This window comes from Perissodus microlepis, chromosome 18 (assembly GCF_051167445.1).
Source record: "Perissodus microlepis isolate ML-2025 ecotype Zambia chromosome 18, ASM5116744v1, whole genome shotgun sequence".
In the NCBI taxonomy this organism is placed as follows: domain Eukaryota; kingdom Metazoa; phylum Chordata; class Actinopteri; order Cichliformes; family Cichlidae; genus Perissodus; species Perissodus microlepis.
In genome coordinates this window covers 4121674-4139286 of record NC_140478.1, presented here as the reverse complement: position 1 = coordinate 4139286, position 17613 = coordinate 4121674, and the positions used below count along the sequence as shown (strand labels likewise).

At 40.8% G+C, this 17613-nt stretch overlaps 1 protein-coding gene across 2 annotated transcripts in view; it reads right to left on the bottom strand.

Annotated features, from left to right (window-relative positions):
- Positions 1-17613, bottom strand: part of brinp2 (bone morphogenetic protein/retinoic acid inducible neural-specific 2) — a 272841-nt gene that overhangs the window by 90775 nt on the left and 164453 nt on the right. The window lies entirely within an intron of this gene.

Here is a 17613-nt window from a genome sequence, read left to right as displayed (position 1 = left end):
ACACCTTGATTGCACACTTATTCTTGGAGGCGACCTCAACCTTGGACTAAATGAAGAAATGGATAGGCTCAACACAACAGGAACTCAGCACAATTGGCAGTCCACAAATATAATCAAACAGTATATGAGCGACTATGGTCTTTGCGATGCATGGCGCTCCCTTCACCCCACCAGTAAGGAATATACTTTTTTTTTCACATGTTCATCACTCCTACTCTCGTCTGGATTATTTCCTAGTCAGCGGCTCACTGCTGGGTGATATTTCAGACACTGAGATTCACCGTATAGTTGTCAGCGATCATGCTCCTGTATCTTTAACACTAATACATAAAAAGAATGCTACACCAAGTAAAAACTGGAGATTCAATACATCGCTGCTCAAAGATGATATTTTAAAAAAGAGTGGACTTCATATTTAGACTATAATGATACTCCCGGAACATCAGCTTCTGTTCTATGGGAAGCAGGGAAAGCTGTGATGAGAGGTAAAATAATTTCTTTCTCATCACACAAAAAGAAAGAAGAAAACAAAAATATTCAGGAACTAGAAAAAACCATCAAATCCTTAGAAGAAGCCTACGCGTCCCACCAAGATCAAGAAATAATGAACAAAATATGCAAAACAAAACTAGAATTAAATGAAATTATTAATAAAAGAACACAATTCCTAGTACAAAGACTTCGCTTGCAGAATTTTGAACACAGTAACAAATCCGGTCAATTTCTAGCTAACCAGTTAAAAATAAATAAAGAAAAAACAACTATATGTGCTGTTAAAGATTTATCTGGAAACACAATATATGACCCTGGAAGAATAAACAACATTTTTAGGGATTTCTATGAAACTCTATATTCACCACAAATAAACCCATCTAAAAATGAAATTGATCAGTTTCTTGACAACGTAACTCTTCCAGAATTACTAGACAGTCAAGCAATGGCACTGGATTCGCCACTGACGCCAGTTGAACTCCAGGAAGCCCTGATAAGTATGCCCAATAATAAGGCTCCAGGTCCAGACGGCTACCCTGCAGAATTCTACAAAGAATTCTGGACAATTTTGGCACCAGTATTCCACGGAATGTTGCAGGAAATCAAGGAAAATGGCAGACTACCACCAAATATGAATTCTGCCAACATTAGTCTCCTGCTAAAACCAGGCAAAGACCCTTTATTTCCCTCAAGCTATCGTCCAATATCCCTTATAAATGCAGACCTCAAAATAATCTGCAAAACTCTCTCAAAGAGATTAGAGAAGATAACCCCCTTTTTAATTCATCCTGACCAAACTGGTTTCATAAAAGGTAGGCACTCATCAACAAACGCACGTAGATTACTTAAGTTAATAGACTACTCATACAGTAAAAACATTGAAACCACAATATTATCTCTAGATGCAGAAAAAGCGTTTGACAGAGTTAACTGGAAATTTTTATTTGCAACTTTACACAAATTTGGTTTTGGAAACTCTTTCATAAACTGGCTAAGAATATTATATAATTCCCCAACAGCTTGTGTCAGAACAAATGACCAGACATCCTCCAGCTTCTGTCTCCTGAGGGGCACCAGACAGGGATGCCCACTCTCCCCTTCACTCCCCGAACCACTAGCAGCAGCAATTAGACAGAATTCAGTAATTAAGGGTATAAAATGCAAGAACGTGGAACATAAAATCAGTCTCTATGCGGATGATATGTTGCTTTTTCTCCCAAACTCACAAACCAACCTTTCTGAGGTAATTACTCTAATAAACTGGTTTTCAAGAGTTTCAGATTATTCAATTAATCTACAGTTCTTCCAATTAACTGCTCCTTCCATAATTCTTCTTCTGCCCCACTACAATCTGGAAATATTAAATATTTAGGTATTAATGTCTCTCCTAAGCTTTCAGACTTAACTAAATTAAACCACATCCCACTTCTAAAGAAAGTAGAAGGCGATCTGACTAGATGGAAATCTCTACCCATATCACTCATGGGAAGGGTCGCCACTATAAAAATGATGATCTTGCCAAATATAAATTACTTATTTTTAATGATCCTGAACAAACCATCACAAGATTGGTTCAGATCTCTGGATTCGTATATTTCTAAATTCCTTTGGAAAGATAAACCCCCGTGTATCAGCTTAAAAACGCTTCAAAGAACCAAGGATAAAGGAGGATTAGATCTGCCTAATTTTCAACAATATTTCTTAGCCAACAGGCTTCAGTTCATCTCAGGATGGTTAAAACTTCTTAGATGAGCCCTGGCTAGATGTTGAACAGGCACTATGCAATAATCTAGAGATTTCAGACCTACCATTTATCAGCTCAAGCATCAAAAGACATTAATGCTTTAAAAGCATCAACATCAGCTCTTCTCTGACAGCATGGTGGGAGTTTCTAAAAATAACGGAGTCTTCATTAATCCCATGCAAACGTACACCTATCTGGAATAACCCTGACGTATTACAAAACAATAATATGATTAATTTTCCAGAATGGAGTTGTAAAGGAATTAAATACTTAGAACATATATTAGAAGGAACAGACTTTATTCCATTTGACAGACTAGTTATACAATATGGGATCAACAAGAAAAGATTTTTAGAATATCAATAAATGAAATCCATAGTAAAAAAGAAGTTTAACCTCAGTCAAGTTGAATTGCAAACACCACCAAGCGCGGTACATTTTCTTACTCTTAAATCCCCTAAATTATTGTCTAAAATATACAGAACACTTTCTAAAATAGATGAATCAATATCCCTTCCTATTGCAGTGGGAAGCAGATTTGTCAGTCGGCTTAGACCAAAACTTCTGGTCTCAGATATGCTTAAAAACCTTTAAATTGATTAGAAATCCCAGTCTGCAATTAATACAATACAAAATACTACATAGAGTGCACTATACAGGTCATCGGATGTTCCAGATGGGCTTTACATCTTCCAACAACTGCTCACACTGTCAAGGCAATACACCAGACAATTACATCCACGCTCTTTGGTTCTGTCCACCAGTGCAGAAGTTTTGGCGCGGGATATGTGAAGACTTATCAAAGTGTCTGAATGTAAATTACAACTTCCCCTTTAGTGTGCTTGTTGGGCAAATTGGATGATGTCACTACAGAAACTAATACAGTCCACATGGTTTTCACTGCCCTATGCATAGCCAAGAAAACGGTCCTCATGAACTGGAAAAATAAAAATAAACTTAATTCTAGCCAATATAGAAACCATCTAATAGATCACATTAGTCTCGAGACAGCCTCTGCCACCACATTAGAGCAATCCCTCTGGGCTCCTTTGATCGGCTCCATCACCTAGCGGGGGTGGGGGGTCATGGTTTGGTCCCGCCTTCGCCATTGTGGTTGATGTGGAGGTTGGGACGGGCTTAGGGTGTCTGGAGAATCCGTAGAGACGTTATCCCTGGAGGGCTTAACCCAGGGGTTATGGTCATAACCTGGTTAGTGGCTCTGATTGCTCTTAGAGGGTGTTCGCCTTGTGGCTGCGTGCAGCAGGCCTGGGGGAGGGTCTGTGCTGGCAGACGTAGGTTACTGGCCTGGTAGCCTGGCTGCCCCTGAGTGGATCCGGGGCAGGCGTGGGGGCTTGGGGTTCGGGGGCGCTTCGCCTCCGTGCTAGGGCTCTGGCTGGGCCTTGGGGGCTTCGGTCCTTGTTGGTGTGTCGCCGAGGTTGTGGGCGGGTGGGTACACGGGGGCTCAGCCCTGGCACAGGGGGCCACTGGCGCATCGGCCTAACTAGGGGGCTCTTCAACTGACAGGGAGTTTGTTCCATCCTTGCAGGAGTCCACTCTGCAGGTGGGGGAGAGTCATAAGAGAGGTGGAGAATAAACTTGACCTGGGTGTCTACTGTCTTGTGCAGTCTGGGAGATGATTGAATGTTAGGGTGGGTACAGTTTCCTCTGCGGTGGGGTCGGGTGGGCCGCCCCGGGTCCTGTGGGGCTGGGCGGTCCTGCTGCCGTAGGCCCCGGTCTGGATGGGCCGGGCTCCCTTGCCTGGGTGCTGAAGGACGGGGGGGGCTACTGGGGTCAGCGGGAGAGCGGGTGTGTCACCAGGGTGCAGGGGAGGCACCCCCCCGTCCCCTTCTGGCCACCTGTGTCTCAATTTTATTCCACAACTTAGACATCCACATTACTCACACTCTCATAACACATACATATAGGGCCTTGAGGGTGGGAACGTTAACGGCGTCCAGTGGACGGTCTGTGTATTCAACCCCACCTCTGGCGCCGGTGCCCACCTCTCAATTTTAAATCCATGTAGACATTGAGGGTTCTCGGGAGGGGCCGTGCTAACACCTGCTGCTCTCTGGCAGCAGCACCATCCTCTCCCGTGTTTTAAATGCACCTTAGTACAACACGCAGCAACACTACACATGAGCGAGAGGAGGGAGGTTTGGGGTCTTCACACACCCCTGTTCTCTGCTGGCCATCGGGGCGGGGGAGCTGGAAGGAGGTGTTGGCCGTCCGATTGGGATCTGGGATGTGGGGCCTCCCTGCTGCTGCGGAGCCTGGGGCGGTCTGCTTGCCTCCACCCCGGGGGAAAGGGTAACATTTCCTGGGTCTAGGTCCCGTTTCCCCCTCCAGGGGCGAGGGTACCTGGACCCGGGGTATAGAGTTTGTTTGGGGAGTGTGATTGTGTGTACAGTGTCCATGTATGTCTATCCCTACGTTGGGTGAGTGCTGAGTATTTGTATATGTGTGCATGAGGGTGGGAATGCATGTTTGTGTCTGTGTGTGCCTGTTTGTCTGTGTCTATATGTCAGGTCGGGTCTTACACTCCACCTCTCTGGGGACTCCCAGGCCCTCCAAAGGTCTATCTCCCCTCACCACACTCCCTGCCGGTAACTGATGCCCTCATGGGTCGGTGCGTTGGTGGTTCTTGGTGTCCAGGGCTAGGCGCTCAGGTATGTACCAGCTCACTCCCGGTGACTACTTGGCGGGGCCTGGTGCCTGTTGCTCGGTCAGGCCTCTTCCGGGGCAAAGGGGGCCCTCGGGCCTCCGGCCTTAGGGCCTGCGGCTCGGTTCACTCTGGCACAGCTGGCTGCCGGCACAGCTGGCTGCCGGCAGAGCTGGCGGGCACGCCACTGCAGCCCCCTCTAGCTTCTGCTCCGTGGCTACTGGGTGACCCCTCATCTGGGGCTCTCCTCAGCTCTTCCCAGGAGGGTGGCACGGATGCCCCTCCGGTGGTCCTCCTTGGGCTCTCGCACTCTGGGGCCTCTGGATGTCTGGAGCCTGGATCTCCTCCATGCCTGCTTCATGCCCTGGGGGAGAGGGCTATGGCTCTCTACATCCTCTAGCAGACCATTACATGGGGAAACCTTTTGAATACAAGCGCGCTGATCCACACAGGTGTGCACTCGGGTGTTCACTGTTCATAGACATAAACTACACCTTTATTGGCTGCTATTTACAAGCACATTGTGCGCTGTCGGTCCTGCTTGCTACACAACAACATTCAATATTTAGTATTTACTGCTGTTTACACTTAGCTAGATTAACGTGATGGTGTTGTGTTTAGTATGTTGCTCTGTGTTTTTTTGCTTGTTTTCTCTTCTTTTTCTCTCAACAGGTGATCCAGGAGATTTTTTTTTCTTCTTTCTCTTTTTAAGTGCCCTTCCTCACTGTCCCTCTTCCCTTCTGTTTTTCTTTTCCTTCATCTTTCTTTCTCCCTTTCCTTTCCCTCAGTCATGTCTGTCCCGTCTGTAACAACTGAAAATAAAATAAAATAAATAATAACAACAAAGGTCGATCAAATGGACCAATACGGCAAGGCCGTGATGATCCATTTGGCAAAGTAAATCCATTGGGTATCCTTGTTGGTCTTCAGACAACAATTCTGACGGCTAAAGAACCAAATGGGACAGGCAAAAAAAAAATAAAAAATCACATTTTGTAAAAAATAAATAAATAAAATATGGAGGCTTATTTTATTATTTCTTGCTTGACAGATGATCCAATGCAACTATTTGTATTTGTATATTTCACTCCATTCATCACTTATCCAAGTACCTGGAGCTTATCCTAGTTGACCCGAAGTAAACTGTTGTTGAAAATTCAGAATATTTTAATTATGGCATGAAAAAGAAAAAATGAATTAACACTTATATGATCTGTGCCACTTTGTCAGTTACTTATGATCGGTTTCGCAAATGTTCCTCTTTTCCTCTCATAAAAGATGGTCCAGTTCATCCTTTGCTAGAGGAAGTAATAAAAGAGACAGTGAACCACCTTACCTTAGTATTTATAGAATTCAGCAAGCTCTGATTATGAGTGCCGCCTGCATACTTCTGGGTCATTTCACTCAGTTAAGAATCTTACTGAGTACATTTGGGTATGGTTGAACAGTCAATGTCTTAAATGGTCATGACATAACATATCGTCAGGATGTTACTGTGCCATATAATTCTGGTTGAGCATTCTCCTCTGAGTACTGGCTTATTTGTGGTTCCTAGAGTTTTTGAAAGCAGAATACAGGGAGTGCAGAATTATTAGGCAAATGAGTATTTTGTCCACATCAACCTCTTCATGCATGTTGTCTTACTCCAAGCTGTATAGGCTCGAAAGCCTACTACCAATTAAGCATATTAGGTGATGTGCATCTCTGTAATGAGAAGGGGTGTGGTCTAATGACATCAACACCGTATATCAGGTGTGCATAATTATTAGGCAACGTCCTTTCCTTTGGCAAAATGGGTCAAAAGAAGGACTTGACAGGCTCAGAAAAGTCAAAAATAGTGAGATATCTTGCAGAGGGATGCAGCAGTCTCAAAATTGCAAAGCTTCTGAAGCGTGATCATCGAACAATCAAGCGTTTCATTCAAAATAGTCAACGGGGTCGCAAGAAGCGTGTGGAAAAACCAAGGCGCAAAATAACTGCCCATGAACTGACAAAAGTCAAGCGTGCAGTTGCCAAGATGCCACTTGCCACCAGTTTGGCCATATTTCAGAGCTGCAACATCACTGGAGTGCCCAAAAGCACAAGGTGTGCAATACTCAGAGACATGGCCAAGGTAAGAAAGGCTGAAAGACGACCACCACTGAACAAGACACACAAGCTGAAACGTCAAGACTGGGCCAAGAAATATCTCAAGACTGATTTTTCTAAGGTTTTATGGACTGATGAAATGAGAGTGAGTCTTGATGGGCCAGATGGATGGGCCCGTGGCTGGATTGGTAAAGGGCAGAGAGCTCCAGTCCGACTCAGACGCCAGCAAGGTGGAGGTGGAGTACTGGTTTGGGCTGGTATCATCAAAGATGAGCTTGTGGGGCCTTTTCGGGTTGAGGATGGAGTCAAGCTCAACTCCCAGTCCTACTGCCAGTTTCTGGAAGACACCTTCTTCAAGCAGTGGTACAGGAAGAAGTCTGCATCCTTCAGGAAAAACATGATTTTCATGCAGGACAATGCTCCATCACACGCGTCCAAGTACTCCACAGCGTGGCTGGCAAGAAAGGGTATAAAAGAAGAAAAACTAATGACATGGCCTCCTTGTTCACCTGATCTGAACCCCATTGAGAACCTGTGGTCCATCATCAAATGTGAGATTTACAAGGAGGGAAAACAGTACACCTCTCTGAACAGTGTCTGGGAGGCTGTGGTTGCTGCTGCACGCAATGTTGATGGTGAACAGATCAAAACACTGACAGAATCCATGGATGGCAGGCTTTTGAGTGTCCTTGCAAAGAAAGGTGGCTATATTGGTCGCTGATTTGTTTTTGTTTTGTTTTTGAATGTCAGAAATGTATATTTGTGAATGTGGAGATGTTATATTGGTTTCACTGGTAAAAATAAATAATTGAAATGGGTATATATTTGTTTTTTGTTAAGTTGCCTAATAATTATGCACAGTAATAGTCACCTGCACACACAGATATCCCCCTAAAATAGCTAAAACTAAAAACAAACTAAAAACTACTTCCAAAAACATTCAGCTTTGATATTAATGAGTTTTTTGGGTTCATTGAGAACATGGTTGTTGTTCAATAATAAAATTATTCCTCAAAAATACAACTTGCCTAATAATTCTGCACTCCCTGTAGTAAAGCTTATAATTCAATCATGTGACCCTGAACCATGAACCATGTTACTATGGGCTCAGGCTGTTGGTGGACCTCTCATGACCCACAGAGTACTACTTCTCTACTTTCCTCTCATTGCTTACTATGCAATTATATGCCACTATTGAATGTCTTTCCTTTTGTCTGCCCTCTAGTTTTTCATCTTGCTGTTTATCATCTCTCTGTGTTTATTATCTTTATTCCTTTCTTTTCCCTCCTACTCCAACATCTGAGTTTGGTTCTGCACCCAAGACTTTGCTAATAAAGTTTCATTAGATTTGAGGTTTTCACTAATTTTGCGGGGTGTCTTACCTTATGTATAAAACACCTTGAGATTTCTGTTGTTGCAAAATGGTTCTATAGAAATAAAACTGAACTGAGTTGGATTAGATGTATGTTCTCCACTGTTATTTCCCCTTTGAAGAACGATTGCCTGAAATGCTATTTTGTCAACTCTATCCCCTGGTAGTTTGAAGTGTAGCTTCTAGTCTGAGCCATGACCGACCAACTATGGACCTTTTATTTTCAAGAAAAGAACTGACAACCTCAAATACTTCAAGTAGAAGTATTTGAGGTAATTTAAGGATAACCTAAAAAGGAATTTCCAGGTAGAAAAATCAGTGAGGGCAAAAGCTACAAACATATTTTCTGTTTCCTCAAAACGTCAGGACATGGCTGCTTGCTTAGTTTGCTCCTATACATGTCTTGCCCATATAGACATACTGGCTCGGTTGAATGTAATCTAGTCTCAACACAGTGTTTCTTTGACTCTATGTGTTATCCCTTTTTTAGATACCATGAAGTGATGAGGATTGGTCTGTTTTGCAGATTTTGAGATCGCCGCAAAGGAAATGACCTCATCCTCTGCCTGACTTTCCCACAGTGATTGCTGGGGATGACTGAGGGAAAAATGTGTTAATTTAATTTTATTCTGCTTTTTTAATGAGTGATGATTGAGAACTTGCTGACACACACACATAAAATTAGGCTGCTCAGCTGCAGTGACACCTTGTTTATGGCATCCCAATGGATGCCATAAACAATGGCACTTATAGAATCCTTTAGAAAAATATAGGGGAATTCTGTATTGGCAAACCTGGCAAAACAGAAAGTCGAAGCAGACACAAGCCAAGATTACAATCCTCTTTTGTGTATCCTTCTTATTTAAGAAACCTCAAAAGATGATGATACAAAAACCAACACTGTGAAATATCTGAAACATTCAGTATAACGCAATAGACACCATATATCCTTTAATTCTGCCAACATCCGTAAGGACTCTGTTTTCTTAAACACATCTGTCTGTGGCAGTCCTTCATCCAATTAACCTGCCATTCAAAAAAACGATGATTAAGCATGTTTGGCACTAGCTAAAACTGCTAAAAATGTATGCATGCACCATAAGTAAGGAAAAGCGTAAACTTTTTTAATTTTTTTAATTTTGTGTTCTCTTTCTAATTTGATTAGCCAATAAATCCATCCTCACTGCTTGTATTTCTTGTAGTATCAAACTCTGCATTTGCAGAAGGCAACAGTAAAGACTAAGTAACGCCCAAGTGTTTGTTTTAAACTCAGTCTTTCTGTATCACGTGTTTTGAGTTTGTTTGTTTTTTCGATGATAAAACTGTTCAGTGGTTTCAGTATGTGGCTGACTGAAGTCTTTTGAAGGTCAGTTCTGTGGATTTGGGAAGCTGCTTATTTTCCAAAATGTTGCCAGAGAGCAGCATCACTGCAGGTCCTAATAAATATTTTGTAAGAAGTAGCCAGGCTGCCCTACTTCAGCGAGGTATGACATAAATGGCATGGATCTGTAGTCTCAGAGTTCCTTTTTCGACGAGCACCCGACCTACACTTGCCTCAGGGTGAAGTCTGAGCTCTACAGAATTCTTCCCAGTGAGTTCATGTATATACTCACACTGGGCATTGTGTCGAGAGCGGGGTTGCTTTACTTAGTTTTGTGAGAAAAGATTATATAAACTAAAGCTTGCCAAAGCCAACTTATGCACTTGTTTCTGTATTTTGAGTCCCCCTATCTCCCCACACAGTCCAATGTATTGTTATCAGACTTACTTTTTTTGACTCTTGATGTACTGCTGATCCACTCACACTCAAGCACACCACCCACACTTGCTCACAAATATGCATCTTCATATATGCAATGGACCTGTGCAAATAATAACCTAGCAGGTTTAATTTTGCAGTCAGAAAACCTGGCAAAAACATTCAATAAAAATAATGATGATTTTGCAGCTCCACTTCAAAGCAACACTCTGATTTGAGACAAAAGTCAGGCTGTTTTCATCAACAGTTACTGATGAGAAAAGGGTAACCACTGCTGGCATCAATGAAGGCTGAATTTATTGCATAGAAACCCCACCACCACCCACAAACACACACACACACACACACACACACACACACACACACACACACACACACACACACACAGGAACACAGCCGAAAGATACAAAATATAAGCAAACAGGCATGCAATCGGAGTCAGAGATCAGGGAGTGAAATTCTGAAACAGTTGGGGAATAGAATAATAGAAAAAGAGGGTTTCTTCTGGCCTGACGATTATACAGCACAGAGCTTTTGAGCTGCTACCTTATCACCATAGCATAATGGTTCTGTCCTATTTGTTCTTTAGTGATTTATGTGTCCAGCAGGGCCTCAAACTCAAAGAGACTGTGTAGTTAGAGTGGTTCATCCTATTATAATGGAGTGGATGTTGTGGGATATACATCCTGCTTAGAGAGGCAACATTCATTCATTCTGTTTCTTCTGTAATTAAAGACTATATACCTAAATCTTGACTTTACTTAGTGCTAGAAAAGCCAGCAACACATTCAACAGAATGCCATAATGTTTATCAACTGGCCTCTTGGGACAAGAGGTTCTGAAATGCAAGAAATGAATGCCATCAATCTAACCGACTGGAATTTTGATAAAAGTTACTCTTGCTCATTGCTGTGGTTCTCAATTTCCAGAGCAAGCACATCATGCATTATGCCATTAGTAAATAGAATGACGACTTTTAGCAGTGACATCACTATATGGAATTGATAGGCTGCATTTGAGAAATTCAATAGCTGAGATACAATCAATATAAAACCAATGTTTTAATGTGGCCATGAAGAAGACTTCCCAGGGACTGATCATGACTTATCCGACCACACCATGTCCTTACCACAATTTAAGGGAGTTTGCCCTCTCTTAGAGGAGAATTATGTACTGACTATTCTGTGCACCAATCAAACTATTCATTTGTATCAACATAAGCATTACAATTTAAGAAAAACTGCTTGCCTGTATTTCTGTTCTACATTTGTTTAAATTACGCTTAGTGACAGTCAACAGATTTAGCAGTTCATGTATAAGTAAGAGTTTGTTTTTAGCAAGGTTTTAGCAATGACACGATTTGTTTTAAAATTTTGCCCTCTGTACAACATTTTGAATCAAACATTCAAGAGGTAATTGTAGTGCAGACTTTCAACTTTAATTCAAGTGATATAACATTCCATTGCATTAACTGGTTTTTACACGTAGCCCTCCACATTTTCAGAGGCTCAAAAATGATTGGCAAAGCAGCTTAATGACCAACTGAGACCTTTTTTCCTTATCATTCAAAAATAAACTAAAAATAAACTATGCCATTAAGAACTAGTTTGTTTACAACTGGCTTACAATATTTTCACTGTTCATTTCTACCTGCATGTATCAACTGTCCACAGTTCATTTATACGTTTATGGAATACCTCTCAATATTGTACTGTCTAATATGAGATGTTAGACAGAGTTTCTGCTCTGACTTCAAACTTTTTAAAAACGTTTTAAATGCACCATCAGAGCCCTATCCAGTGGTGATAAGACACACTTGAAAAGCAGAATGTACACTGACTGAATCCCAGCAACACAGTTGCCTTTGCCATGGCATCAGAACTACGATGAAATGTTAAAAGTTAAAGTGGTACTCCAAGAGAAGTGGCGCTTTGTCAGACTTGACTAGAGAGAAAGACTCAAATGGGGGATGGTTGGATTTGTTGAATGCAGTGCATAATCAGACAGACCAAAAGTGACCACACCATCACAAGATCTAAATGTCATGCTTTGTTCACTGTACAAAAACAATGTTCAACCCTCTGCTTTGCATCTTTGTGGAGAAGGACAGAAAGAGTCAGGCCACACTACGATAAAAAGCCCAAACACACTTCCAAACTACTACAGAACTACTTAAAGACCAAAGAAGACAAAAGAGTTCTGACTCTCAGTGAGTTTCCTCCATGATCACTTGATCTAAACCACACTGAACATTTATAGGGCACTTGAAGATGGAGAACCACGTCATGAGTTATCAGGTTCAGACAAATTGGTGGATTCCATGTATGTTGAGTACTGCTGCTGCCATTAAAGCAAGAAGAGAGGCAGAGTAAGATAATTATGAAACGTTATGATAAGGCTGATGTTCTCAGATCATCTGTATAATTAACAACCAATTTTCTTGCAGTGTCACAAGGAAAAGCATACCAGATGCATGTTCTTATATGGATAAACAAATGTTCCAATGCAGAAGTTAAGTGATTTGAAGCTTTCAGAGATCAGCCCTAAAAAATATCTAACATCTACACTAGCCCAGAAATACAACGATATGGAAATCTATGGGGAAATGGTCCCTGGCTCATTTCTCTATGACACTTTCCTAATGACTTTATAATAAGCTCAACCTCTAGTAGCAGGTTGTACTGCTAGCTAGTAGTTTATTGGTCGCAGATAATACCACATAATGCTTATTTTGTAAATTAGAGTTCATTGGAGTCAAAAATGAGAACAAATCCAGGTACTCATTAGTTTACAACTTCTCCTTCAAGTGACAAAGCCAGTGAGCATCCCTTGATTACACTTTCAGATTCTATATGTTGTACACAACAGTGGGACACATTACTAATAATGTTTGCCCAATAGCACACACAAATGTTGACCACTACTACATGGCCACCCTGCCAGGCAGTATCATGCTAGTGTTTGCAGTTTAACAAACTTCACTGTAGTCACTCAAGTTCCACAAATACAATTGAAACTGTTCTCACCCAAAGTTAACTGCAAAGAAATACTTGTTCTGACATCATAAAGATAAGTAAATGTGTCTGCTTAACCATCAAATTTAGCCTTCATAGGTGGGTGATTTAACCAATTTCATTTCTGTGTGCAAACAAAATGGCAATTAGCCTAAACAGGCACTTTTCCCTTGATAATTATCTTTCCCTGTCAGGAGAAACAGCAGGAGTGGAGTGCATAAACTAAGAGTAGTATGATTAACGAAAACACTATCAAAGAAAGCCCCTCCAATATTATCTGCCTTTCCTGCAAGTATAAGCTACATGCATATTGAAAGAATCCTTTGTCTGCTCACCTTTGATCCAGGTAGATGTGTATGAAGCAAAAACAGAATTGCCATGGAGAATGGGCGTCAAATTTATATAAAATGCTCATCTATGCCTTTTAATTACCTGACCTGACTGAACTCTTTAGATGCTCATCAAAAGATTCTGCTTTATATCTCGAAATATTAGCGCTTAACATTTTTCAGTGACTATTTTAAAGTAGTATTTTTTTCTTTCTAAACACTACACACTATTAAGCATTAATGTTTTCAATATACAATATAAAGCGCCTTGAGGCAGCTGGGTCTTTTTTTTATTTGGCACTATATAAATAAAAATGCATTGAATTGAATTCAATTAGTGCTATTTAATATTTTGTTCATCATTTATAAATCACTACTCCTCCTTAGTTGGTCATTTAAAAACATGGATATACCATTTATATACAGTCAAGTATATAGTTACTATGTTTTCAAATTGTATGTATTTTTATACTTTATACCTGATAGTTACACATTATTCAATGTTCTCTTTAACAAAAGTGTAAAACAACACTTTTGCACACTATTCCAGGAGTAACTGCGCTGGATTTATCTTGGGTTCAGCTGAGTTTAGCTAGCGCAGCTCTATATGTTCTCTATTCTCCATAGTCTCTGTTGATGTGTTTGGATCACAGTGTCTATTTTCCCCCATTTTAACAGGTGAACTTAACTTTACACTACTTTACATATTTACTGCTATAATGGGCTGTTTTAAACCTGTGGTTAATATAGCATATTTCAATAATAATAAACTGAACAGGAATTTCTAAATGAAGCTTTCTTTGCTTTTGATGCTAGGTTACGGTTGTCCTGTGTAAAAGTTGCAGTGCGAACAGCTGCAGCAGCTGTCTATTAAGCTAAACACATACGCAATATCTCTGTTAAAATACTTATTGTGATAAAAAGTTAGACTACCCTGAGTATTGCTGCAGTAACATAATGTAGCATAAATGTAAGGATTAACTAATGTTTTAAAGTAGCATATTAAGCATTTGTTTTATCTTAATTATGGTAGTTGCATACTGGTATTTCCTGATTTCATGCAAAAACAGCCATGTTTTATAAAGGCTGGAGTTTTGAGATTCTGTGGAAATGCCACATGCTTTGGGATTCTCCGTGACAATGGATATAACAACACTCCCATGAACCTGGTTACCTCCTTACCCTGAGGTGCTGGTTTAAGTCTTCATTGTGCTAGAAAAGAAGACAATCCAGTACTTTGTTCATTTCAGTTCAACTGCGTGAACGCACAAAGCCAGAGAGCTTGACTTCTTCATTTAATTTCAGGCACTTGGTAACTGAATCTGACTGGGCACTTGCATGTTTTAAAAGCTAAAGCTAGCTAACTTAGCAAAGGAAAGCTGACCGAGGAATTCCAAATCCCAGTAAAGACGTTTTCCTGTGTTGGCAGATTAATATGATGCACACTTGGTATTTACACTAGTTTATGAAATATTCACTACAGCTTTGTGAGAACCTTATTCATGTTTTCCATTAAATGAAGAAGCCTCAGTATCTGTAATATTAATATGTCTATCTGTAATATCTCTTTGTGTCTCTTTATCTCTTGAACCCTCTTAAAAACGCAGAACCTAGTCTTTCTTACATATCTGTAATTATTTGCATATAATGCAAATCTTGGAATAAATATTAATATTTTGTGCATCACATTGTCTTTTATTTGTTTCCTTTTTTCTGTTTTGAAGACAGCTTGAGACGTGTTTGAGTCTCAAGGTTCTGCTGACCTTTCACTTTCATTTGTTAATCTTTTGTAAGGCACAGACTCAAAATTAGTGGCAACAGGGTTTATGAAATATTGAATCCAAATTTGATAGTTTTAGTTTAAATTGTTGTCCATCAATATGTAGGGAGTGTTTTAGGTGAAAGGACCAATAGTGAGTGTCTGCAGTCTACTGTGAAACACGATGGAGGCTCTGTCATGGATTGGAGCTGCATTTCAGCCCATGGTGTCGGGGATCAGTGAAATTAGCAGAAAACTACCACCAGATTGTGATCCACCATGCAATTCCATCTGGCTTTATTTTTCATTATGACCTTAACAATCTTGGAGCACTGTGGGATCATGATCATTTACAGAAAACAGATCAAATGAAGCCAGCATCCAAGGATGAATTTTGAAATGGCTGTCAAGAAGCCTGTAGAGCTACTTAAAGAAATTAAAAGAAAGCTTGCCTAAGAAAATTGAAGCTGTGTTGAAGAATAAAGGAATAAAGGCAGTACAATTCTAACTTTCAAGCTAGTTTAAATTGTACAAACTCTGCTCTGCAAACCGATGCTGCACCAATTTGCATTCCACACACAAAATAAGTGTTGCTAATTGAGCCTTGTAGCAGTGGAGGCAAGAAAGGAATTCACTTATTGTCATATATTGTCACGTGTACTGTACTGTATCTAGAACCTATGTCATATAGACAGCCTATGTAAATGGCAGTATCAGAGTGCAGAATCTTTTTGTCATGTATTCATGTTCACTAAATGTTGTAACGCTGCATTTTTGACAATCTTTTCGAACCTCACATTTGTTCCAGACCTGTACGTGCTGACTAAAGTTATTTCAGTAAACTGCACTGCAGTAAGGCGATCGGAATCTAAAGGTCACGTGATTGTTGATGCAACCTCCAACGTATGAAGGCACATGCACGGAGTCTCTGCCCATATTATTCTTCATGTATAATTTGTCGTATTGTGCAATTTAAAATGCAGAAAGTGTAATAGTGTTTTAGTTTTTTTTTTTTCTAAACCTAAGCTTGGATGTAATGGAAGTTATGTGTCATGGGACTAGGGATGGGTATCGTTTAGGTTTTATCCGATACCGGTGCCAAACCGTTACTTTTGAAACGGTGCCGGTGCTTAAACGGTGCTCAAACCGGTGCTTAAAGAATGGAGAACACAAAATTGGTCCAAAAACCTCTCATGTTCAGCTGTTTTTTTGTAAAAAGATAACAATGTTAGCCTTTTCTGCAGCTATGGGGCATATATGGTATCACTCTTGGCTGGAAGCAGTGCTTAAACAATGGAAAAAACACAAACTTTGTCCAAAAACCTCTCATGTTTAGCTGTTTTCCACTTTTTCTTTGGTCATTTTAGCCTTTTTGGCCAGGGTGAAGGGAGTATCTGCCATCAAACAAGACAGCCGCATGTAGCTATGATGATGTTTGCTAGTTCACCTTACATGCATCAATGTAATAACGTGGTTAGCCTACTCAACATAAATTACACACGAACAACATTAAGCTACTCACGCAGAGAAGAACGGCTGCTGCTGTCATCATCATCCGTCATCATTTCTGCTACACTGGCAGGGCTAGGGGCCAGGACTCTCCTCTTCGGGTTTTTGGGGGATGTTGCTAACTCCGATAACAGGCACCACACCCGCAGTAGATGTGCTCGGTGTGAGGTCTCGCAGCAAGCTATCAAATACGGCGCATTTCTCGGCTTTTAAAAAAAACGCTATGCGTCGCCAGGTGTTTCATCAGATTCGAGGTGTTACCTCCTTTGCACAGTATCACCTTAAAGCACTTGTTGCAGGCTGCTGAGTTTGCATATTTTGCTGTGAAGTACAGCCAGACTTTTGACCGCTTTGCCTTGGGCATTTTTAATCTGTAGCTCTGCTCTAAAAGAACGTACGTACCTGGACCCGCCTACTATCCTCGGAAACGTAAAATGATTGGCTAGAATCTAAAGTGTATCACAGCTCAGGAAAAAAAAGCACCGAAATAAAGCACCGAAATGTGCGCTGCTTTTCGGTCTGGTTACTACGTTTATGTCAGAACCGGTGCCATCATGGCACCGGATACCGGTACCCATCCCTACATGGGACTAATGAACCTTGCAGATGCCATGAAGAAGTCCACACACAGTAAGGGGTCACTACCTGAGATGACACATGTACAGCCCCGCATCGTTTATTTGAACAGCAACATTTTCCATCAGTGTTTTAACATAGTCAAAAATTGCACTTAAAGAGTCATCTGAAGTTGGATTATTAAAAAATCAGACACAATCATGCAAACGAATCCTACATCATTATATCCAAATCTGTCAGCCTCCAGCACATGCACCAAAACATTTACAAAGGCCAGGTTATCACACTGCAAGTGAACATGTCTGACTT